This window comes from Chiloscyllium plagiosum, unplaced genomic scaffold (assembly GCF_037043375.1).
Source record: "Chiloscyllium plagiosum isolate Xiang-an unplaced genomic scaffold, Cpla_swu_hap1 HiC_scaffold_10, whole genome shotgun sequence".
NCBI lineage: Eukaryota > Metazoa > Chordata > Chondrichthyes > Orectolobiformes > Hemiscylliidae > Chiloscyllium > Chiloscyllium plagiosum.
The window spans coordinates 10,947,542-10,974,326 of record NW_028270148.1 but is presented as its reverse complement, the minus strand read 5'-3'; the positions used below and the strand labels follow the sequence as shown (position 1 = coordinate 10,974,326).

General features: G+C 47.1%; 1 protein-coding gene across 7 annotated transcripts in view; it reads right to left on the bottom strand.

The window, feature by feature from the left end:
- hivep2a (HIVEP zinc finger 2a) overlaps positions 1-26,785 on the bottom strand; it is a 248,332-nt gene that overhangs the window by 146,669 nt on the left and 74,878 nt on the right. For 4 of the 7 annotated variants that reach the window (XM_043695329.2, XM_043695328.2, XM_043695327.2 and 1 more), the window contains exon 2: positions 19,650-19,744. The exons of 2 other annotated variants lie outside the window; for them this stretch is intronic. The gene's annotated coding sequence lies outside the window, so the exon portion shown is untranslated. Of the gene's footprint in view, positions 1-19,649; positions 19,944-26,785 lie in introns of those variants that run through there. One more of the 7 variants, XM_087991112.1, reaches the window with a different exon arrangement.

Sequence of the window (26,785 nt, the reverse complement as noted above, 5' to 3'; positions counted from 1 at the left end):
CATGATACTATGGACACCCTTGAAAGGAAGCTGAATACCATGATGTCGGCATGAGTCCATTCTCCTTCAGATCAAGGACAGAGTCTCATGTGGGGGTGGTGGGGGTAGGGGAGGGAACGGGAGACACAGATCTCCCAGGCCACAGGTCAAAAATACCGCCCCCCACCCCCCCTCACTGGAGTCTCAATGTGTTGTATTGTGGGCTATATGAATGCAGACTGGGACTGCTTCTCACTGAGGGACTCCCACTCTCTGGAACATTTAACAAGCGCAACAGACTCTTAGTTATTGACTTCCACATGATGGGTGGGTTATGGGTTTCAGTGTCTGTCCAACTCTCGCTCCAACTTACCCCAAGCCCAAATATTCTGAGGTCGTCAGGGGTGGGTGAGAAGGTGCCATGACAAGTCCAGCCCTCCAGCGTAGGGCACACTTGAGGGAGGTGTATAGACAGCCACTCGCGTTGCTCAGAGTGTACCCGGGCACCTCATTCTGACAAAAAAAAAACAAATTTGCCAGTACATCCCTGAAGTGCGTCCCAGCCAATGGGGTACTTTTGTAGGCACTGGTGTAGGGTGTAGGAAATGAGGCAGCCAGTTTGCACACGAAAGACAAACAGCAAAAATCGTTGGTTGACTGTAATTTTCAGGAGTGCTGGTCAAGGGAGATACAGTTCAGATACGATCTGCCAAGTCGTATGGTCCTTGGATGCTATCTTGGTCTCCTTCATGGAGGTAGGATGCAAAAACGTTGGCGACAGCTGAGAGTTGATTTGCTAGATTAATACCTAGAATGATTGGGGTGCCTTACAAGGAAAGCTTTGTAAAGTTTTCACAGGAGTTTAGAAGAGTGAGGGGTGATTGATCGAAGGGTTTAAGATCCTGAACGGCCTTGGCAAGTTGGACATGGGAAGGATATCTCCTCCTGTGAGTCAGTCCAAAACTATTGGGGGCACTGTTTCAAGATGGAGATGGGATGAGATGAAGAGATTTTATTTCCTTTCAGAGGGTCGTGAGACCACCTCTGTCAGGCAGAAGATACAGACGCTTGAACACACATACCAAGAGGTTTAGGAACAGCTTCTTCCCTGCTGAATGGACCTCTCTAACTTCAATTAATGTTGATCTTACTTTGTGCACCTCCTGTGCAGCCCTGACCCTGTATGCCTCACTCTGTCTAAGCACCTTATGATCTGGATGTCCTCGTTTGCCATGTTCTGCCTGTACTGCTCACAAAACAAAACATTTCACTGTACTTGGGTACACATGACTAGAATAAATCAAATCAAAATCTTTGGAACGCCGCCTCAGAGGCAGAGTGAGTGAATATTTTTATGACAGAGGTGGGAACATTCTCATTAGGCACGGGGTTGGGCAGAGATGAGAAGGCGGAATTTGGGACAACATGATCTTACTGAAGGAGATTCGAGGGGTTGAATGGTCTTACTCTGCTCTTGTTTCTTTTGTTGAGATGCCCAGTGTTTCATGTGCTCAACAGTGCCTGAGAATGCAGTTAGAGAATCAAATGAAAGAAGAGTAATGAATTGGAAGGCCGGGGGGTGGGGGTTAAAGCATCATTCGACCGCAAACGTGCTCTCGACCATGGAATTTGTTGTGATCTGCACTTTCTGGAAAACAAATCTATTTCACATGCTGCTAATAGTTTCCATTTCAAGTGGCATATACTGTGGAAAGAACAATTCTTTATGTTAACATCTGAACAGACGGTTTTTAAGGTCAATGTGTAAAATTTGGTTGTTTTGATAATGCCAAACCACTAACAAGTGATGGAGAAGAGTGAGCGTTCCCAGATTGCCTCAGCATTGCCAGCAGCAACTCTCCAATGGCTCAGGTAGGGAGGAGGTGGTTTTACACAGTCAGACAGCCAAAGCCACAAGGTTCAGCAAGAGTCCTGATTAAACTTTTGATTTGTGCCAAATTAGCCAATACCAGCCAGAAGAAAGTCACCTCAGGCTATCACACTGGTTAGCGGATACAGAAAGTCAGATTACAACTGGGATTCCACTGGCATCCCCACCAGCATGTGCACAATCATCCAACCCAGGGGGCACGTGCTACCAAGGTTCAGTGATGGTTATGGCATGGAAAGTGGTGCTTTGGCACACCCACCCATACTGACTCTCTACAGGGCAGTCCAGTCGGTTCATACTCCTGCTCTCTCCCCTGCAAGCATCCTTCCAGAATCGTTCGCCATCTCCATCAAGAGGCCATTACCACTCACTACAAAGTTTTTCACCACATCCCCAGTCCATCTCTTCCCCAAAACCCACAAATCTTTGCCCATCCGTCAATGGGCAGTCCACTAAAGAGAAAAGCTTTCCTTTGTTTACATTGTGGGAGCCTGTCCATCAAACCCCTCTCCTCAATCTCCCTCACTCCAAAGGAGAAAAGAACAACTTTTCCAAGCTAATCTTGAAGTGACAATCCCTGAGTACCACCTTGTCAATCTCCACTGTTCTTTCCCAATGACTCTTGCACACCAGGGATATATGCCTGGTAGAAAGCATCCATTATTGGTACAGAGGGCCATCGGATGTGAAGAGCTGGACCAGACCACCTCGAGCTTTGAGCCTGTTCCACCCCTCAAGAGAATAATGGCTGGTCTTGATGTATTCTTGATGAAGGGCTTTTGCCCGAAACATTGATTTTCCTGCTCCTCGGATGTTGCCTGACCTACTGTGCTTTTCCAGCACCACTCTGATCTAAACTCTGGTTTCCAGCATCTGCAGTCCTCACTTTTGCCTTGTTGTGTTCTTGTCCTGTCTTCCCCCCAACCACCCCCCCGCCCCATAGTCGCTTGACTCCCTTGTCGATAAACAAACTGACATCTGTGTAGCATGCAACCACCAGGGTGATAAAGAGTAAACAAAAAGGAGCTTTACCAAATCAGAAAGCATTGATGTGTGTGTCGAATACACTGAGTGTCAGGATTATCCAGTTGCTTCTATCACCATGTTAAAAACCACACAACACCAGGTAACCTGTTGGGACTATAAGCTGGTGCTGTGTGATTTTTAACTTTGTCCACCCCAGTCCAACACCGGAGACTCCACATCATTCCTTCACAATGGTGGTGCAGAAAGAGGAGGCAGCCGTTCTGCCCCACTCTCACTCCTCTCTCACCCAGCCTTTGGTGTCATGTTTTACTTTTTAAACATGAGACACCTTGGAGGTTTTGTTTCTGCGATTAAGATAAAGGCATTTCAGAATGATAAATTATCATTGAAACTCTAGCCCATGGTCCTGGCTCTGGGATAGGGGGATCTGATTAAAGCATGGAGCTAGAGGATGGTTTATGTCAATCTGAACCAGTGCCAGTGTTGAAGATTCGTTACATCATCAGATTACACAATATGCGAGGAGAGAGAAAAAGGGTTAAGAAAATAGTCACACTTGATCATCTGAAATCAAAATGAGGAAGGGACAGGAACTTTTTACATAACATTCTGAGACCCTGTAACGCATTAGTTTTTTTGGAGATGGAAGGAAATTTCCATTTTTCATGCCGCAAGTGACATTGGTTTGGTAAGGAAGTGGAAAGTAAAAAGTTTGCTTCAGAACACCACAACTCGCACGTGCACACTGAATCTGCTGAGCCTTCCATTCAGCTGACGTGATCTTTGAACTTAAAGGCTTCATATTACCTCAAAGTTCTATAAATAACACAAATACATGTCGTCAGTGCCCGATCGCACAGGCACAGATTCTGTCATTACACAATAAAACGCCCTCGATCAGCTGACTCACTGCAGTCTAAGAGCTTAGATTCTGAAGACTGCCCACACCCACAGTTCCATCAGACAGATAAAGCACATGCTGATGTCTCTTCCTGCAGCACGTTCCCATTTCTTGCCCCCGGGAAAAGTTGACTTGTCAGAAGCCAAAAGCTATATCTTGAAGCACTCAACATCAAGCATTGCTTACCCAGAACTCCACCCAGCCCGACTGGAAGCATTTGACAGTCGACCTGTGTGGCTGACGACTCGATGGGCTGAATGGCTTGCCTCAGCTCTTATGTTTTATAGTGTTTCAAAATGCACCTGCCCTGACTATCAAGGCCTGGGGTAGGACTCAAGCCAAGAGGTTCTACCTCGGAGGCAGGGACGCTCCCCACTGTGTTACACATCCTCTATTACCACAGGTTGGTGTCAATATTCCATCGCCATGTTCCCAGAGGTTTCACCATGTGTCCCCAAATCCTCCAAGTCAACACACCCTTTCTCACAACTGCTCTCCTCCAAGCACCAGCGGCCTAGTGGTATTATCGCTGGATTGTTATTCCAGCGAGACCTGGGAATGTTCTGGGAGGGCAGGTACAAACGCAGCCACAATTTGAATTCAATAAAAACCTCCCTGTGAGTCCAGACCTCCAACAATGGGGTTGCTTATTAACTGCCCTCTGGTGAATAAATGCTGGTCTAGTCAGTGACACTCTTGTCCAATGAATAAAAAGAAACTTCATCATGAAATATTGGATCCTTAAGGGGTTTGACAGGGCCAATGCTGAGAGGATGTTTTCCTCTCATAGGAGAGTCGAGAACCAGAGGCGATCGTCTCAGAAGAAAGGGGCGACAGCTTCTCACTGAGATGGGGCGGCATGGTGGCTCAATGGTTAGCACTGCTGCCTCACAACGCCAGGGACCCAGGTTCAATTCCAGCCTCGGGCGACTGTCCATGTGGAGTTTGCACACTCTCCCCGTGTCTGTGTGGGTTTCCTCCAGTTTCCTCCCACAGTCCAAAGATGTGCAGGTCAGGTGAATTGGCCATGCTAAATTGCCTGTTGTGTTCAGGGATGTGTAAGTTAGGTACATCATTCAGGGGAAACATGGAGTAACAGGGTAGAAGAATGGATCTGGGTGGGATACTCTTCGAAGGGTCGGTGTGGATTTGTCAGGCCAAATGGCCTATTTCCACACTGTAGGGATTCAATGACTCAATCTTCACAATCTTTTTCTGAGAGGGTTGGGAGTCTTAGGAATGTCTTGTCTGTGGGGACAGAGTCCTTGTGTGTATTTAAGGCTGAGAGAGATAGATTCTTCATCAGTTGGGAAATCAAGGCAGGAAAGTGGATGCAAGGAATGTTGGATCAACTATTAAATGGCGGATCAGGCTTGAGGGGCTGAATGACCTACTCCTGTTCCTATTTCTCACAGACTTACAATGCTTTTTCCTCCAATCACCACACCCTTTCTGATGTGACTTCTCTCCTCCAATGACCAGGCCCTTCATCACATGAACCACCCCCCCTCACCTACAATCACCTGGTATTATTCAGCTGCTATGTCCATTCCAGTGACTCACTACCTTCCACTGTCAATGGTAAACCTCGTATTTCTGGTTGGACCATTTTCAACCATCATTTCATTGAACATGATTCATAATTAATGAGGAACAAGCGACCAAAGAACAGGAAAGCCAGCACAGAATGGGATCTGGATAGACTGGACTGAGCTGGCATGGACTCCATAGGCTGAATGGCCTCTCTCACTGCCTCCATAAGGCTTCCTCACTAGCTTGTTTACAGCAGTGTCCAGGAGATCAAACCCCAGGGCAGCCCCAAATGGTGAGTGACCCTGATTGTCATCATTGCTCTGTGTCTTGCTACAGGTAGATTCCACTATCTTTAAGATATGATGACTGCACAGGGGAGGGACAGGATTCGGGGGGGGGCGGGGGGGTGTTACCTTCAATCTCTGAATCTTACAGCATAGGAGACTGCCATTCAACCCATCTCCTCCCAGTTCCTTCCCAACAGCTTTAATTCCTTTTCCAAGAACATACCTAATTTCATTTTTGAAAGTTAAATCAGCTTAAATCTGCTTCCACCACCCTCTCTGGCAACGCGTTCCACATCATCCCAGCTTGCAGAATTAAAGGTCTCCCCCTTTACACTTTTGCTCATTTATCTATAATCTTGAAGCCAATGTCCATTGGTGATTGATTCTGATAGTTCCATTCAATTTCTCCTTATTCATCATAATTTGAACAAACCGTCTCTATACACTCTACCAACCCTTGTTATCATTAAACCTCTATTCCATCAAGGCAATTAACCCCCCATCAATTCTTATTAAAACCATGACAATTACGAGGAGCATGGATAGGATAAACAGACAAAGTCTTTTCCCTGGGGTCGGGGAGTCCAGAACTAGAGGGCATAGGTTTAGGGTGAGAGGAGAAAGATATAAAAGAGACCTAAGGGGCAACTTTTTCACACAGAGGGTGGTACGTGTATGGAATGAGCTGCCAGAGGAAGTGGTGGAGGCTGGTACAATTGTAACATTTAAGAGGCATTTGGATGGGTATATGAATAGGAAGGGTTTGGAGGGATATGGGCCGGGTGCTGGTAGGTGGGACTAGATTGGGTTGGGATATCTGGTCGGCATGGACGGGTTGGACCGAAGGGTCTGTTTCCGTGCTGTACATCTCTATGACTCTATGGGGCAAGGTTTTTTGAATTTGCCAATTGTATGCTTCATATTACAAATTAATTGATTGACTCTGAGACCCTGGTCTTGTATGACATTATAGTGAACTCTGTACACTGGGACAAAGGTAAAGTCAAAAAGTGTGGTGCTGGAAAAGCACAGCAGGCCAGGCAGCATCCGAGGAGCAGGAGAATCAATGTTTCGGGCATAAGCCCTTCATCAAGAATTTTGGAGGTGAGAGAGAAGGGATGCTCTTCCAGCGCCACACTTTTTGACTGTGATCTCCAGCATCTGCAGTCCTCATTTTCACCTGGAACAAGGTTAAGTCTCGTAAACAGAGCACTGCAAGTGGGTACTCTCCATAAATGTGCATGTCAACCACTGTTAAGTTATTTTACAAAAAGGGGGTTTTGTGAAGTGATTGCCAGGGCTGGAGTCTCAAAAAAGGAGTGGGGCAGTATTGTAAGCTGACCTCACGCCTCCTCCTTTGAAATGAGAGTTCATATAGTTCAGAGCATGTTCTAAGTCAAGCTGGGTGCTCTATTCCCAGCAGGCCAGCCGCAGGGGAAGTGCCTCAGGGATACCCTCAAGGCCTCACTGGTGAAGTGCAGCATTCCCACCAACACCTGGGAATCACTGGCCCAAGACCGTCCAAAGAGGAGGAAGTGCATCCCAGAAGTAGTCAAACACCTCAAGACGTGCTGTCAGGAAAAGGTGGAAGCCAGGCACAGATGGCGTAAGGAACACACTGCCCCACCAACGCCCCAGCCATCCCTTCCCAGTGTAACAGGGCCAGCGGTAGCCCCATCAGTCTGTACAGCCACGTACAGACTCACCCTAAAAGAGGAAGGAGGTCTTCAAGGGACTGCTGACAAGAAGTAAGGGTGAACGACAACTTCTATTTATATAGCGCCACAAGTGAAGCGTCCCACAGAATATCAAAGAGATACTGGCTCGGTCAGGGAGGACAGCTTTAAGGAGGGTTTTAAAAAAGGAGGAAAGTCAAGTAGAGGGGTCCAAAGGCAGACAGGGAGGGGAATTGCAGAGCTGGAGGTCCTGGCTACTGAAGGCATTGGCAAAAATGGCAGAGCTATGTTAATAAGGTGCACTAGAGGCAAGAATCACAGGGTTGTGGTGTTGGAGGGGATCACAGAGATCGGTGCCATGTCTTGGAGCCATTTGAAAGGAAGAACAAAAAGTTAGTTTTTTTTTAAATACATTCACAGAATAAGGGCATACCTGGCCAGGCCAGCATTTATTGCCCATCCCTAATTGCCCAGAGAACAGTCAAGAGTCAGCCATATTGCTGTGGGTCTGGAGTCACATTAGGCCAGACCAGGTAAGGATGGCAGTTTCCTTCCCGAAAGGGCATTAGTGAATCAGACGGGATTTTCCCAACAATCGAAATGGATTCACATTCATCATTAGACTCTTACTCCCAGATTTGGGCGGCACGGTGGCACAGTGGTTAGCACTGCTGCCTCACAGCGCTAGAGACCCGGGTTCAATTCCCGCCTCAGGCGACTGACTGTGTGGAGTTTGCACGTTCTCCCCGTGTCTGCGTGGGTTTCCTCCGGGTGCTCCGGTTTCCTCCCACAGTCCAAAAATGTGCAGGTCAGGTGAATTGGCCATGCTAAATTGCCCGTAGTGTTAGGTAAGGGGTAAATGTAGGGGTATGGGTGGGTTGCGCTTCGGCGGGGCGGTGTGGACTTGTTGGGCCGAAAGGCCTGTTTCCACACTGTAAGTACTCTAATCTAATCTAAAATTTCACTGAGTTCAAATTACACCATCTGCCGTGGCAGGATTTGGACCTGGAATATCACTTGGGTCTCTAGATTAACCAGTGTCATGATAAAACCACTATGCCATCACTCCCTCTTAATTGGGCTTGGAGTGCAGGGGGACAGAACTTGCAGGGGGACAGAACTAAGCTAATACATGGATGCCAGAGTTCTGGATGACTTCAGGTTTACGGAGGTTAGAACATGGGAAACCAGCCAACATGGGAACTGGGATAGTAAAGACTATAGGTAAGCAAGGCCTCATGGTAGAGGTTGGGGTGGGTAGGGAAAAGAGAGAGTGTTAGAAATGGCATGAAAGAGATTGCACAGAGAGTTGGATTTACATTACAATATTCACAACATTGGGTCTGTCTCACAGCCACTGAAGTGCTACAGTAGTCCCTGTTGTAATTTCGGAAACGCAACTTGTGCAGAGGATGATTGTGCACTCATAGATTGAGGAGTAAATATTGGCCTCAACACACAAGGGGAACACCCCAGCTCCTCTTCAAAGCAGACAGCGTCATCTCTCTCAGGATCCATTTCATCCAGGTGTGAGACAGCAGAGAGCAATTCACGAGAAAGGCAGCACCTCCCAACTACACAGCAGTCCCTCGGTGTTACAGTGGGACACCCACCTAAGACTTTGTGTTCTTGTCTCTGGAATGGGGTTGTTGCAATGAGGTTTGGCTCAGAGGCAAGTTTGCAACCAACTGAGTCATAGCTGACAGAGCATTGACTTAGTGCTCTTGTAGATTGTCCCAAAATGCATTACAAAGTAATGTAACCAACTGGCAAATCGAATCTCACTTTCCGACTCATGAGAGAGAGAGAAAATAAAAAAAAACTTTAAAATAAACTTCACCTCTGCTGCACCTTTTCTGCAGCTGTAACACTGTGTTCTGCCCTCTGTTCTGCTACCCTGATGTAGTTTATATGGTACAATCTGCCAGCATTTAGACAAACTTTTTCGCTGCATCTTGGTGTGTGACAATAATTAATCAAGCTAGTGTACGGCAATCATCTTTTACACAAAGATTCTCTCACGTGTGCAACACTCAAACCACATTCTGCTGTTGACTTACTCATTTTTGTCATTGATGGGAAGGAATAACTCAGAGCAGAGAGTGGTGCCATTAGGCACACCCCTGGATTAAGACTTGGTCTCTACTTGTCCCTTCTTGTTAGCTGAGCCAATCGGGATTTCAAAATGTGCGTAGCCTGAACAAGTGTCACCTTCTCACCTCCCGGGGGGCTGGGTGTGTGAGGCAGAAACATGGGAACATACTATTTAATTCTCTTCTTCTGTGCTTCCTCGAAGGTCACAGGGTCGGGCACGTCACCCCCTGGTATCTCAACTACGCAGCTTCATTCACTCCGTCATGTGGCAGAACCTAAACCTACCTTGACTGCAATTCTATGTTTGTTTACGTGTACATGTTTACACCCACACCCTACATCAAAAGGATGTAGGAAATAGTAGACCTTTCGGCCGATGGAGTATACTCCAACATTCAATTGATCAATGGACCCAACCATGGGAATTTAATACCACTTTGATACCCTTATCACGTGGCATTTTTCTTTAACATTAATTTATGGGACATGGGCATTGCTGGCTGGGCCAGAATTTACTGCCTGTCCATAACTGGCCTTGAGGAGGCGATGGTGAGCTGCTTTCTTGATCCTTCATAGTAGTTAGAGTCACAATGCCCTTAGGGAGGGAATTCCAGGATTTTGAAGCAGCCACAGTGAAGGAATGGCGATGTATTGCCAAGTCAGGATGGGGAGTGTCTTGGAGGGGAACTTGCAAGGGGATGGTGTTCCCCATGTATCTGCTGCCCTTGTCCTTCTAGAGGGAAGTGGTTGTGGGTTTGGAAGGTGCTGTCCAAGGATATTTGGTGAATTTCTGCAGTGCATCTTGTACATAGTGCACACTGCTGCTGCGGAAGGTTGGTGGGGGTGAGTGTTTGAGAATGGGGGTTACTTGATCTGATTAAAATAACAGCAATCAGCAGGTAGTCATGAATTCCTGCCCCTCCTAACCTAGAGATACAGAGACTGACTTGTACTGCCTCTAATAATAACCACAAAGAGATCTGCAAGATTTGAACATGGGTGCTTAGTCAATGCATTCGCTAGCGGAACGTGAACATTGCTGGCAAAGGTCAGCATTTATTACCCATCTCTATTTGCCCCTTTAACTGAATGGCTTACTTGTACCATTTTCAACAATCAGCCTCATTTGTTGTGGGTCTGGAGTCACGTGTAGGCCAGACCAACTAAGGATGGCAGATTTCCTTCTCTAAAGGATGTTAGCGAACCTGAAAGTCCGAGCGTCATGGAAACAGACCCTTCGACCCATCTCATCCATGCTGACCAGGTTTCCGAAACTGAACCACTCCCATTTACCTAAACCTTTCCTATCCATGTACCTATCCAAATATCTTTCAAAGGTTGTAATTCCTGTAAAGCCAACATGTTACCAGCTCCTCCAAATTATCAGGAAGAGAAAAGCTTTCCTAAAATTCATCTGAAAAAAAAAAGGGCCAAACTACTAGGAAACCTACAGATTAACAAAACCAGTTAATGCTGAAGTCACCAAGTCTCGCAGCATCTGCGCTGGGAGAAACAAGAATTAATGAAATGTGTGAGCCCTGAGACAAAATGTCTCCCTTGTTCTTTTGATTGAAAATTTCCCAGTTTGGTCAGAAAAGGTCAGAATTCCGAAGGTTAACAGTTAACTGTGTTCCTCTCTCTGTGGTTACTGTCAGCACCTGCTGAGTATCAGCACTATCTGGCTGTATCTTCACACACTCAGAATGCTCATTTTACGGGAATCTCTGCTTTCGTTACAGGAACGATGGCAATAATTTGTTTATTGAATGACAACGCAGTTAGGACGGAGCAGCAAGATGGTAATTCTGTTTGGGATGCCAATGAAATGATGAGCCACAAGCACAATTGATTAATGGATGTCATTATAAAGCCAGAGTCGGTGCTGTGTAAAGTGCATTAGTCTCAATGTAACCATGTTATCTTGGCCTTCATAGTTCAAAAGCCCCATATTGAGCCTGAGCAGGGACACATCAGTCAGTTCAGTGCTGCAGGGGCTCCTGGACTTTTGCAAGGATTCTCTTCTGAATGAGGTCTTGAAAATCTTCCTTTTCACCCTCAGGATTAGATTAGATTCCCTACAGGGTGGAAACAGGCCCTTCAGCCCAACGAGTCCACACCAACCCTCTGAAGAGCAACCCACCCGGACCCACTCCCTTACCTTTACCCCTGACTAATGCACCTAACACTACAGTGCAATTTAGCATGGCCAATTCACCTGACCTGCACATTTTTGGACGGGTACATTGGTGAGGCCACACCTGGAATACTGCGTGCAGTTTTGGTCTCCTTATCAGAGGATGTTCTGGCTAGAGAGGGAGTGCAGCAAGGGTTTACCAAATTGATTCCTGGAATGGCAGGACTAAAGTATGATGAGAAATTGAGTCAGATATCATTGTATTCACTGAAGATTAGAAGAATGGGCGGCATGTCATAAAAATATATAAAATTGTAACAGGATTAGACAGGTTGGATGCAGGAAGGATGTTCCTGATGGCAGGGGAGTCCCAGAACCAGGATCACAGTTTAAGGATAAGGGGTAAACTTTTTAGGACTGAGATAAGGAGAATGGTCTTCACCCAGACAGTGGGGAGCCTGTGGGATTCACTGCCACAGAGAGAGTGGTTGAGACCAAAGCATTGTTTTCAAGGAGGTGGTAGATACAGCTCCTGTGGCTTAAGGGATGATGGGATATGAGAGGAGGGCGGGGTTAGGATATTGAGCTCGATGGTCAGCCATGATTATATTGAATGGGGCTGAATGGCCTACTCCTATCATCTGTGTTGCAATGTCACATGACACAATTGCAAAACAAAAAAAAGCAGCCAGGTTATTTTCCCCAGTGCCCTCTCCCGAACAGTCTTTGATCAGTCCCTCAAAGTAGAACAATGGGTTGCTCGTTATTTGAAAAGGTTCTGTGGGATCTTGCTGTACACAGATTGGCTGCCCGGGTTTCCCCGTATGACTGCAGTGACAGCCTTTTGTGGGATTCCTCGACACTGGGAAGTGCAATGAAAAAACCTCTCTCTGTTCCCCTCTAATGCTGGAGTTCTCTCAGGATAGCTGTCCCATCATTCACGCACTGGCCTTGGAGAGAGGGTAGTCTCAAGTTTACCAGTAAAATTCCCACGGAGTGATTACGCAGAGCAAAATGTATAACTTGACAGAGTTATTTGACTGAAGCTTTGGAACATATTGAGGGAGATAGACAGTGCAGACTTGGAGAAGCTATTTCTGCTGTTCAGGGAGTAGAGATTAGATTAGATTCCCTACAGTGTGGAAACAGGCCCTTCGGCCCAACCAGTCCACACCGACCCTCCAAAGAGCAACCCACCCAGACCCATTCCCCTACATCTAACACTACGGGCAATTTGGCATGGCCAATTCACCTAACCTGCACATTTTTGGACTGTGGGAGGAAACCGGAGCACCTGGAGGAAACCCACGCGGAGAATGGGTAACGTCCAAACAGACAGTTGCCTGAGGCAGGAATTGAACCCGGGTCCTTGGAGTTGAGGCAGCAGTGCTAACCACTGAGCCACCATGCTGCCCATGTCTAACATGAGGGGGGAGCACATTAGAGCAGTTGTGGTTAATCATCCAACACCATTCACGGCTGGATGTGGCAGGACTGGAGATCTGAGATCTGATCCACTGGTTGTGGGATTGCTTAGCTCTGCCTGACACTTGCTGCTGACACTGTTTGGTACTGTTTCATCAGGTTGGAGAAAGTGAGGACTGCTGACACCGGAGATCAGAGTAGAGAAAGTGGTGCTGGAAAAGCACAGCAGGTCAGGCATCATCCGAGGAGCCGGAAAATCAACATTTCGGGCATAGCATCATGAAAGGTCTATGCCCAAAATGTCGATTCTTCTTGTCCTCAGATGCTGCCTGACCTGTTGTGCTTTTCCAGCACCACACTCTCGATTCTCATGTTGGTATACTGCTGTGCGCCATCTCTGCTGGGTCAGTCCTATCTGTGGGACAGGATCTATCCAGGGATGGTGATGGTGGGAATCTGGGACACTGTAGGTGAGGTAGGAGTCTGAGAGTGCAACGAAATCAGGCTGTTCCTCGGCTAGTCTGTGAGACAGCTCTCCCCATGTTGGCGCTCGCCCCAGATGTTAGTGAGGAGGGCTTTGCGGGGTCGACAGGGCTGTTTCTGCTGTTGTCTTTTCCGGTTTCATTGCTTTGTTGAGACATCGTAGTGATTGAAACAACCGAGCCACAAGGCCGTGGGGCTGGAGTCATGTGTAGGCCAGACCAGGTGAAAATGGTAGATTTCTTCCCCTGAAGGACATCAGTGAGCCAGATTGGGTTTTTATTTTCTGACACTGGATTCACGGTCACCAAGAGATTCTCAATTCCAGATTTTTCTTTTTAATTATTGGGTAAAAATTTCACCCTCTATTCTGGTGGGATTCAAACTCAGCTCCCTGGAACATTAGCGGAGTTTTTGGATTAATAGTCTAGCGATTATACCGCTTGGTTGTCACTCTCCTCCTATCCCACTTTAAACGTCTCAAGGTGCGTTCTGACACAAAATCTGACATCAAACAGCACAAACTGAGAATACACAACACCGAGGTAAGTTTAGAAGGCGTGCCTTAAAAGGAGGAAGGGTGAGGCAGAGACCCAGAAGGGTTAGGGAGGAAATAGGGCAGCTGAAGGCAGCTCCATCACTAATGTTTGTATCAGAATCTGGGACATGTAGAGGCTAGAGTTGGAGGAAGGTCGACATTTCAGGCAAAAGCCCTTCATCAGGCCATTCCTGATGAAGGGCTCCTGCCCGAAACGTCGATTTTCCTGCTCCTCGGATGCTGCCTGACCTGCTGTGCTTTTCCAGCACCACTCTGGTCTTGACTCTGATCTCCAGCATCTGCAGTCCTCACTTTTGCCTAGTTGGAGGAATCCAAAAGGTCACAGCAGGTGTGACTGGAGGAGCTCCCAGAGTTTGTGGGCGTGGATGGGGATGGGTGGGGGAAGGTTGGAAAAGTGTCAGGTTTGCAGGCTCACCAAAGAAAGGGACAGTGAGGGGAGGACACACAGTGTTCCAGAGCCACCAAGAGTTGAAGCACTTTGTCAGGGTGGGCTGCTGGTTGGCTGTACACACTGTAACAGGGCAAAATCCTCTTCCTTAGATTAAGTTCGTGTCACATCATTGATGAGATACTTCAAGATTTACTGACGATACTCCAGCTGAAGGGCTTTGGAGAAATAACATGAGAATCATCTTTCAGAGGGGCCTCAACTCTCCTCTCAGTTAGATGTGAAAAACTCCCATTCCCCACTGTCTTAAATAATGCGCATCCCTCAATAAACATCACTAAAGATACAAATAATTTGGTAATCTCTCACATTGGTTGTGAGCTCTTGCTGTGCTTGAAATAGCGGCCTCTTTTCTCCCCTCCAGCTCCCGCGCCCCCCACACAACACCAGTGACGACATTTCAAATGTGTTCCCTTCGCTGCAAAGCACATTTTGTCTGCTCTGGGGTTGTGAATAGGGTGCTTTGCAAATGCAGTTTTTTTTAATTCTTCTGGTAAGAATGAAGTTGTACAATGCTTGGCGAAATCTCTGCACCTGTCATAACTGGTTTCTAACTACTATCTTCTGTCACGACCAAGCTATTTTTGGGCAGTGAGAACTACAAAGCCTGTCTATTATAATGAATCGGTACCTGTTTATGATGTACGTTCGGAGTTGTAAATGCCATTTCGGCGTATGTCAGAGTGTGTGCAGAGACCAGTGGGATCCGCCAATTGCTCTCCAGTCTGCACGCTGACTGTTTGTTTAAATTGATATTAAGAGAAGAATTATTTAACTACATCCAACGATGAAAAGCAGGTTAGATTCACTGGAGATGACAAAATGCTTCCAGTTGTGATGGGCTCCCTCTACACCACATGTATCATGTATCTTGCCAAGATCCAATATCGGACAAGCAATTGTGAGGTGCTGCATTTTGGTAAGGCAAATCAGGGCAGGAGTTTACATACTCTGGGTCTTAGGGAGCGTTGCTGAACAAAGAGACCTTGGAGCGCAGGTTCAGAGTTCCTTGAAAATGGAGCCCCAGATAAACAGGGCAGTGAAGAAGGCATTAGGTACGTGTGCCTTTATTGGTCAGTGCATTGTGTATAAAGGTTGGGAGGTCATGTTGTGGTTGTACAGGATAGTGGTTAGGCCTCTTTTGCAATACTGCATCCAACTCTAGTCTGAGGTACACAGGCAGGAGGCTGGAAGAACACAGGAGAAAGTGAGGTCTGCAGATGCTGGAGATCAAAGTTGAAACTTTATTGCTGGAACAGCACAGCAGGTCAGGCAGCATCCAGGGAACAGGAGATTCGACGTTTCGGGCACACAGCAAGTCAGGCAGCATCGGGAGATGGAGAGGTCAATGTTTCAGGTGGAACTTTTCTTTGGAATGGGGTGGGGTATTGGGGGAGCTGCAGATAAAGTGGGGTGGCGGGGCAGGATGGTGCAGTGGGGATAGGTGAAGACAGGTAGAGGGTATGACCTGGTTAGTCAATGAGAGGAATGAATCCAATTAGTGGCTGGGAGGAGTGGAAGGGAGGGGCAGGGGCTGGTAAGGGAGTCGGGGAATGGGAAGGAAAGTCATTTGAAGTTGGAGAATTCAATCTTGAGTCCTCCGGGCTGTAGGCTGCACAGGCGGAAGATGAGGTGATTGTTCCTCCAATTTGTGGCCTAGTTCATTATGGCAATGGATGAAGCTGAGGATGGTCATGTTGGAAAGGGAGTGGGAAGGGGAATTGAAATGGGCGGTGACTGGGGGATCCAGTCGGACCCTGCAGGCCCGGCTGAGATGCTCAGTGAACTGTTCCCTGAGTTTATGTTTGGTCTCCCCAATGTAGAGAAGACCACATCAGGAACGCCTGATACAGTAAACTAGGTTGGAAGAGAGGCAGGTGAACCTCGGTCTCACCTGGAAGGACTGTTTGGGGCCCTGGATGGAAGTGAGAGGGGTGGTATACCAGCAGGTTTTGCATCTTTTCCAGTCTCCCTGCTATAGGAAGGATGTCATAAAACTTGAACGGGTCCAGAAAAGATTTACAAGGATGTTGCCAGGGTTGGAGGATCTGAGCTATAGGGAGAGGCTGAACAGGCTGGGGCTGTTTTTCCTGGAGCATCGGAGTTGAAGGGGTGACCTTATAGAGGTTTATAAAACCATGAGAGGCATGGATAGGGTGAATTGAGAAGGTCTTTTCCCTGGGGTGGGGGAGTCCAGAACTAGACGGCATAGGTTTAGGGTGAGAGGGGAAAGATATTAAAGGAACCTAAGGGGCAACCTTACATGCAGAGGGTGCAGTGTGTATGGAATGAGCTGCCAGAGGAAGTAGTGGAGGCTGGTACAATTGCAACATTTAAGAGGCAACTGGATAGATCCATGAATAGGCAGGATTTAGCGGGATAAGGGCCAAATGCTAGCAAATAGGACTAGATTAATTTAGGATATCTGGTCAGCATGGATGAGTTGGACTGAAGGGTCTCTTTCTGGGCTGTACATTTCTATGACTCAACAGCAGGATAGGATGGAATGGAGGTGCCAATGGGGAGTGTGGGCCATCTGATCCCAGGCGCAACCTCGAACCTAGCTACCACAACTATCAATTATTGACAACTGGGGGGGGGGGGGCAGAGTGTGAAGGACTGTCATGGGGGCAGGGGGGGGGGGGCGGGAATGCAGGTAATGACCATCCCCAATAAAAAACAATCCATCAGCGGTTCCTTAACATTCAAATACGGAATCATCCACTAACAACATTCTGGAGGTTACCATTGACTCGTAATTGAAACAGACTCACCATATAAACACAGTGGCTACAGGAGCAGGTCAGGGGCTGGGAATCCTGCGGCCAGTAACTCACCTCCTGACTCCTCGAAGCCCATCCACCACCTACAAGGCACAAGTCAGGAGTGTGATGGAATACACCCCACCTGCCTGGATGGGTGCAGCCCCAACAACACTCAAGAAGCTTGATACCATCCAGGACAAAGCAGCTTGATTGGCACCACATCCACAACATCTCCTCTCCCTCCACCATCGGAGTACACACTGCTGCTACTGAACGATCTACAAGATGCACTGCAGAAACTCACCAAAGATCCTTCAACAGCACCTTCCAAACCCATGACCCTTGTCCTCTTGAAGCAGGAGGGCAGCGGATAATTGTGAACTTTACCCCCTGCAAGTTACCCTCCAAGCTTGACATCATCCTGACTTGGAAATATTTCATTGTTCCTTCACTTGTCACTGGGTGAAAATCCTGGAATTCTCCCCTTGACAACATTGTGGGTCAACCCACAGCACATGGATTGCAGCGGTTCAAGAAGGCAGCTCACCACCACCTTCTCAAGGGGCAACTAGGGACGGGTAATAAATGCTGGCACTGCCAGTGATGCCCACATCCCACAAGTTAATTAAAAAAAAACAACAAAATGCAGATTGTTGTGGAGGAAAGCACTTGGCTTTGGAGTGTCACTATTTACTGAGCAGAGTGCTTACGAGCAAGGTAGTGGGAGGGAGAGAGAACAGACGCACAGTTTACAGCCACTGCCCGCTACACTGCCCAACCATCGTTCCTGCGATGGCACACTGTCCAATCTAACAAGCTAAAGTCCTGCCGTGAACTGAGGGTAACAATGCCACTGTATACACAGACAGACCAATGTCCATCACGGTCAGATCAATCAGAAACAACAGCTGCTGTCACTGTCCCTCCCACTCAGAGGAAAGGAACCGTGCACCAATTACTGTACTACAGGAATTCGAGATTGAAAGCAGCAAAGCAAATGAAGCAAACACAACAGTGGCTTCACGTTGCTAAAGCAGCTGATAGGTTACATACGAGGTACTAAATAAACCAGTAATTCTTACTCTCCAAAATTGGAGACTTCATTCAACACATCCAAGACTTAAATTTTTAAAGCATTAATTTCACAGTATTGCCATGTTATTAAAGCTACTCAGTTTCATTTTAATAGCAAATTCAGTTTTACTGATCTTCCAGAAATCGCTAAAGGGCTGTATCAGATAGGAAAATGGCAGACTACAGCAGGACAGAAACTTATTTATGACAAAGACCCCTTGGTGGGCACCAACCCCAGGAGACACTGGACAAAGAGTGAGCCCAGAATATTATGGATATGGACTGACCCTGGGGATATTATAGACACAGACGGACCCAGGGGAACACTGTAGACTGACCCTGGGGATATTATGGATACTGACTAAGTGACCCTGGGGAACACTGTATACTGACCCTGGGGATATTATGGATATGGACTGACCCTGGGGAACACTGGACACTGACCCTGGGGATATTATGGATACTGACTGACTGACCCTGGGGATATTATGGACACAGACTGAATCTGGGGAACACTGTACACTGACCCTGGGGATATTATGGACACAGACTGACTGCGTCTGGGAAATACTGGACACTGACATTGTGGATATTATGGATACTGACTGACCCTGGGGATATTATGGACACAGGCTGACTGAGCCTGGAGTACTCTGTACACTGACCCTGGGGATATTATGGATACTGACTGACTGAGCCTGGGGAACACTGGACACTGACAATGAGTGAGATATTGGCTCTGGGAAGAGCCGGAACACAGAAGAGGGAGCACTGGAGAGAGTCTGAGACTGCAACATTCACGATTCTAGTAAGAGAATGATCCCAGGAAGAGGGGAGCTTGGGAAGATTTTCAGAGAAAGCTGACCGGAGTTTTCAGGTACACCAACAACGAGGACAGAGTGTCAGAGGCAGAAACATGTTTAAATCGACACCGAACAGGGTCTTAATGTCTTCTCTCTCGGTCTGTGAAACTTCACAAAGGATAACTAATGCTGAATTTCAACACCTCTCCGAAATACACACACACAAAAACACACATACCGACAAACATTTTCACCGACAATATTGCAGTTAACCAGATCAGAGGAAACTTAGCACATATCCTCCCGGCCTCAGCAGACTTACAGCGAAAAAAAAACAGTTGCAGCTTATGAGAACATGATAGATATCAGCTCCAACACGATTAGGGCAACTTGTTCAAAATAAACTACGAAATTCGGGGGCGATAAAAAAAAATAATAAGAACTCTGCTCCTACCCACATTGGCTTGTCAAACAAATGTCAAAACAAAAGTTGGCTAAGGTTGTAAGAAAATGACTGATAAAACCAAACAATTATCTCTTTTACACACACACACACACACATACAGACAAGACTTGAATCGAGCAAAAAAAAGACATAAATGCGTTTAATTACCTTAGAGATTCCATTAAAAGCCAGTTTGCATAGCCCAGTGGAGCGACAGCACTTTCCGAGTCCCCTTATCGTAAAACCCAAGGGTAGGGCATTCTCTACAAGGAAGATAAATTGACAATCTATGTTTACAGGCACAGCGACGGCTTTAATCTTTATTCATTTCATTGGCATCCAGGAGATTCCTCGTTTGTCCTCTGAGGTCACTCGTGAGAGGCGAGCAGCAAACTCCAGGGGCTGCTATCAATCATAAGGGCAACCTGTGACTGGGCTGAGTGTCAGCCTGCAAGGCACTCCTCATACAAACTCCTCACCAGAGAAAATACCCAGCGCTGATGCACATCCACGCACAGAAATAGCTACAGGGCCCTCCTCAGGGTTACACCGACAAGCGACCTGCTGCACAGCGATGGGGGGGGACCCACACAATCACATCCCTCCCCCAAAAGCAGTGCTGACACCTGGAAGTTTTATTTAAAAAAATTAATAACAAAATTATAAATGTGATATGAGTCAGCACCCCCCTGTGCATTGATAAGCTCAGGGGCACTACTTTTACATGATTTTTAATTTTAGGGGGAGTATTTGTTCGAGTATTAAATGTACATATTTCCATGAATGAAATATTGTCTAGAGAATACCCAGGGACTGGAAGCAGCTTTCGGAAGGATCGACTTCAGTTCTTCTAGCTCCTCTCCCCTCTAACCAGCATACCCATTTTCTTCTTTTCTTTTTCCTTCCCCACTCTGCTTTCACCCTGCACACCCCCCACCCCCCCAGTCTTTCTTGATCTCTCCCTTTTTCTCCTCTACCCTTTTCACTGTCTCTCTTTCCCTCTCCCTCCTTTACTTTGCTCTCTCTTTCCCTCCTCTGTGTCTCTTTCCCTCTCCCTCCTTTCCCTTGCTCTCTTTCCCTCTCCCTCCTTTCTCTCACTCTCTCTTTCCCTCTCCCTCCTTTCTCTTGCTCTCTCTTTCCCTCTCCCCCCTCCCTCGGTCTCTCTTTCCCTCTCTCTCCTCCCCTCGCTCTGTCTCTCTTTACCTTCTCTTTTTGCCCTTCCTTCTCCATCCCTCGGTGCTTTTAACCCCATGTTCCCTGTCTCTTTCCCCTTCTCCATTCTCACTTGATCATTTCAAGTCCCTGCCACCTCACTTCCCCCAACACTATCTCCATCTCTGTCTCTCCACCCTCTCTCTCTCGATTATCCCCTTCCCCTCTCCACCCATCCCTTTCCTCTCCCTTCCTTGCATGCCCCCTGCCCTCTCTTGCCCCTCCACCGTCCACCCCTCCATGCCTTGCAATGACCTCCCACTCCCTCACCACTTCACCCCCCTCAGCATTGAACCTCCTCTCTTTCTAATGTCCCCACCTCAACTTCCCACCTTCCATCCCTGCCCACCCCCTCAACCTCCCAGATCTTTTCCTCCCCTGTTCCATTCCCTCTCTTTCCACCCCCTCATCCCTCCCCCTCTTTAACCTTTCTCACCTTCCACTCCTCCCACCCCTTTAACTCCCTTGAGACCCTTCCTCACTCCATATAGGTGAGCCTTGGTCTATTGCCATTACACAGATCAACTGCAAGGTCTGGTGACTCCCTCCCACAGGAGCTGCTGGGGGGTCAGGAAACCAGAGAAGTGACTCAGCAAACCGGGGGAAGGGGGAAAGACACCACATCCAGGTGCAATAAACTGGGGCTAGGAAGCCAGTTTTTTTCCCCCTCTCGTCTCAGTTAACTACAGAGGTGGATACCACAGCACTGATGTACAAAGGTTTAAAATCTCTACTCCCACTTATTCGGAGATGCCGGTGTTGGACTGGGGTGTACAAAGTTAAAAATCACACAACGCCAGGTTATAGTCCAACAGGTTTAATTGGAAGCACACTAGCTTTCGGAGCGACGCTTTTCCATGTGACTCAGGTTACTGACATGCAGCACGACTGAGTTCCCATTGACCAACCCGCGCAGTTCCAGCTCAGAACTGTTCTTTCACCTGGCTATAGTCCAAAACGGCCCCGGGAAGCTGTTTAAGACCGGGAGAGGGTGCTACAAAAATGCAGCTCCTTTCTTGGGCTGGGGTTACATTTCCAGGTCTGCGGGAATGCAGAGATGCAGCAGAACTAGAGGGCATAGGTTTAGGGTGAGATGGGGCGAGATTTAAGAGGGACCGAAGGGGCAACTTTTTCACACAGAGGGTGATGCGTGTATGGAATGAGCTGCCAGAGGAAGTGGTGGAGGCTGATACAATTACAGCATTTAAAAGGCATCTGGATGGGTATATGAATAGGAAGGGTTTAGAGGGATATGGGCCAAGTGCTGGCAAATGGAACTAGCTTAATTTAGGATATCTGGTCGGCATGGACGGGTTGGACCGAAGGGTCTGTTTCTGTGCTGTACATCTCTATGACTCTCTGATTAAATGGATGATGAGGCGTTGACAGTGAAATGTCAAAGGGGGAAGGTTGCAGATTCCTTGAGACCCTAGCAGTTAATGTGTGTGTGTGTGTGTGTGTGTCGGGGGGGGGGGGGGGGGGGGAGCTTGGTGGGAGGAGAATGATCGTCTTAGAGGGATGAGGAGAGGGAGAGGGTCAGAAATCCAGCTAAGGAGGTGACAACTGCATTGTGCAATCAGTCAGTCAGTCAGTCAGTCAGTTAGTCACCATGGCTAAAACAAGAGAGAGAGGGAGAGAGAGGGGGAGAGAGAGACAGAGACAGAGAGAGCAGGGATTTCATAACGTGCTTAGAGCCCAAATGATGATGACAACAGTGTACAGCGCCACCTTTGATGCAACAATAAAATGTTTTCTCAGGAGCATTGCAAAGCAAAAATTTGGCACCCAGCCCCGGTGGAGATATTGGGGCAAGCAGCCAAAACCTTGGTCAGAGTGGTTTTAAGGAGTGTCTCTTACAAAGAAGCTGAGAGGCGGAGAGGTTTTATGGGAGGGAAGTCCTGAGTTTGAGGCAGCTCGAGGTACATGTAAACATAGGGCAACCGGTTGTGTTTTTTTTAAACTTCCAATTCCCCAGTTCATCAGAGAAAGCCAATGTCAGCACAGTGACGTCTTCAAGGGAGGTGGAGGATGGGAAGGCCTTAAGGAGGGAATTTCAGAGCTGGGGGCCCAGGGTGCTCATCACTTAAAACACGGGCAGACTGGTTTTTCTTTTCACATCACCACCCCCCCCCCCCACCCCCCCATCCCCACACACACCACTGTTCCCCTCCATCCTGCCCACAGTGAAGCCACAACAAAGATTTGGATTCCCAATCCCAAACACTTGGTCAAGATGGCACATATGATTCCACAAATGGCAACATTCCCATTTCCGACTGCTGATCTGTAATCCCCACAGGGAAATGTAAGTGGATGTGAAATGATGTCAGAGACCGGTTCCACAACACTGATAGATATTTTTGCTACACAGACTTAAAGACTGACCATTATGTAGAAGCGTAAATGAACAGATGAGATCTGTAACACTGCACCCACAGAACTCACCATGACTCTTGACACACCACCTTCCGAACTCATGACCACTTCCATCCCGAAGGATAAGGGCAGCAGATACATGAGACCTCCACCGCCTGCAAGATCCCCTCCAAGTCACTCCCTATTCTGACTTGGAAATATATTGCCATTCGCTAGGTCAAAATCCTGGAATTCTCTCCCTAATGGCATTGTGGGTCAACCTACAGCACACGGACTACAGTGGTTCAAGAAAGTAGCTCACCACCACCTTCTCAACAGCAACTAGCAACAGGGGATAAATGCTAGCCCAGCCAGCGATGTCCATGTCCAAGGAGAGAATGAAATATTGGATGGACAGGAGCCAAAACCCACAATGGATTCAGAGAACAGATTCCATTGCATCTTATATTGTTACCACTACGGTAAGCAGATTGGAATAAACTTCACAAGTGTTACTGTTACCACATAATTGCTATGCACACAAAACATTGGTGGGTTCCAAATTCAGTTCCAGCATTAAGACAAATGAACTGTCCAGTACCTCATCACAACCACCCAGCAATAACGCAGGAAACAGGCACAGTGGGCCAGCCTGGACAAACACACTCCTCCTCCCATAGAATCATAGAACATTGATGGCACAGAAAGAAATCCTTTGACCCATCATATTCATGCTAGCTCTTTGCAAGAGGAATTCAGCTCCGCCTCACTCCCTGGCCCTTGCTCCAGCTATGGGTCCCCCACACAACAACATACACAAGCAAGGAGGCTATGAGCTGCTCGACAATGAAGTGGACATCACAAACACTTTCAGTTCTGATGCACAAGCACAGCCACATACATAGGACTTAGGAGCTGGAGTAGGCCATTTGGCCCTTCAATGCCGCTCCACTGTTCAGTATGATCATGGCTTCTCTGGTTGAGGCTTCAACTCTACCTTTCTGTCTGCAGCCCAGAATTTAGGACTGCCTTTTCCATTGAATCTCCATTTAATTCCACTGCGAGGAATTTAATGACCCAATGACCCACTGCTTTCAGAGGAATGAATTCAGAGGACAGACGAAAGACCCCTGGAGGATTCCACCTCATTTCCAACCACTCTGCAACAGTATGAAAATTATCCAGATTGGGCATCATGATCGAGCACTTTGATTCTTTTGCGTACCCAACCCCATAACCCTTTACCAATCCCTGCCTTAAAACTACGCAAAAACAGAACTTCCACAGCCCACTGTGGTTGAGAATTCTGAACATTCCCAAACCAAATAACATAGAATTCCCTCAGTGTGGGAACAGGCCATTTGTTCCATTCTACACCAACTTACAAACAGCTTTCCACACCACCTCCTCCCCCTACCCTAGCCCTGTATTTCCCATGGTTAATCCACCCAACCCTGGAATGTGGGAGGAAACCCACACAGACACGGGGAGAATGTGCAAACGCCACACAGACAGTCACCCGAGGTTGGGATCAAACCCAATTCCCTGGTGCTGTGAGGCAGCCGTGCTAACCATGGTGCCACCCCTAACTTCTCCCACCTCAGAGATAAGTGGCTTTGCCCTTTTTTAAAAAATTGCGTTCCCTGCTTCAAGATGCCCCAATTCCTTTTAAGCATTTTGCACGCTTCAATGAAATCCCTCTCATTGTTTGAAAACCACAAGAATATAAATTCACTGTCTCTCCACAATGCAAGATTCCACCAGCCACAGGGGCGGGATTTGATCCCATTTCCAGAGAACATTAACTGGGAGTGCCTCCAGTGACATCACCATTATATGCCACCACTTCCTCCTTGACTGGAATACTGTGTAGCGCAGAAAACGAGAATTCTCATCAGAATTCTCTCTATGTTATTCCGTAGCTAGGGGATCAAATACAGCATGTAATAGGTCCCACATGAAAAATATCATTCAGATGAGGCATTTTAAGTCGAGCAAATGAAGAGACAGTAATTGCACTGGTAAGCAGATGAGTAAAATCAGAGAGCACAGACCCCTGGCAAAGAAACCAAAGAGAGTGGAGATGAGCAGAATTATTGTCCACAATAAGTTGCAATTGGAAATGTGCTGCCTGGAAAAAGTCAGTGGAATCAAATTCAACGTAAAAGTAAAGGAGAAATTTAGGCAAATACTTAGAAGAGGATATATTAGCAGAGCTTCAGGGAAAGAGGAAGGGGTGTGGGACTAATCGAATGGTACTTTCAGAGAAACCAAATGGTCTCCATAGAATTTGGGTGTCAACATTTATTGCCCATCCATAATCCCACGGAAGAGACAACCACACTGCTGTGGGTCTGGAGTCACATGTCGACCAGACAGGGTAAGGACAGCCATTTCCTTCCCTAAAAGTACGTTCATGAACCAGATGAGCTTTCCCAACAATCAGCAACAGTTTCATGGTCATTGCTAGCCTCTTAATTTCAAATTTTGTTCATGGGGTTCAAATTTTATTATCTGCCGTTGTGGGATTTGAACTCAGGTCAACAGAACCTTGCCTCGTTTGCTAGTTTGTGTCTAACAATAATACCACTAGGTCAATGCCTCCTAAACACAGCTCCCTGACCAGGCTGAAACACAACTCTGTTCATCTTTGACACCAAAATTAGTCTAAAGAGCTGGGGAAACAAAATTGGGAATGATCAAAAAGAGGATACAAGCGACTTGCATTGAAGTAGCGCCTTTCATGTTCACACAGCCCCAAAAGCACTTAGCTCTGAAGTACTTTGAAGTGTAATCACTGTTGCAACGTAGGAAAAACTGCTGTAAATTTGCAGAGAGTAAAACACCCACACACAGCAATGTGATAATGATTAAATCATCTGGTTTTTTTTGGGAAGTTTGAGTGGGAAATAAAACACAGTCAGGGCACCAAAGAGAGCGACAATGGTCCTCATCAAAATGGTTCTGGGAGCGGGGGGGTGGGAGGGGGGTCTCAGGTTCAAGCCCCATCTAAAAGACAACATCAACAATGCTGCAGTCCATTAGCACTGCACTCGATACTACAGAATGGGTGGCAGAACCACAGAAAGTGAGGAATTAGATGCCATTAGTCCACGGCACAGTGTGTGGTGTTTCAATACATCACCATGTGTGTGAACAGTGTATTAATCGACAGCATATGAAACCTGGACATCAAACTGTGAAGTGTAAATGAGATTCAGTGCATTGAAAACTCTAATGTGACGATTACAACCGGTAATCATCACCAGACTTACTTGACACATTCTTGCAAGATATTGCAGAAACAAAAAAAAGAATTAAAATCTGACTCTTCTTAGACTGTATGGTCTTCAATTTTCTTGAAGATTATATGTTGATAGTGTTTCAAGCAGTGATGGAATCCCAGTGTGTCCAAAATCCATCCTTGAATCCAGGAAGAAGGATTCAGGCTTCAGGACAGATTTCTAAGCATAAAGGGCAGCACGATGGTTCAGTGGTTAGCACTGCTGCTTCACAGCGCCAGGGACCCAGGTTCAATTTCAGCCTCAGGTGACTGTCTGTGTGAAGTTTGCACATTCTCCCCGTGTCTGTGTGGGCTTCGAGTGTTCTGGCTTCCTCCCACAGTCCAAAGATGTGCAGATTAGGGTAGACTGGCCATGCTGAATTACCCAAGACATGCAGGCGAGGTGAATCATGAGAAATGAGAAGGGAGGAGAGAGGAGGAGGAGGAGGGGGGG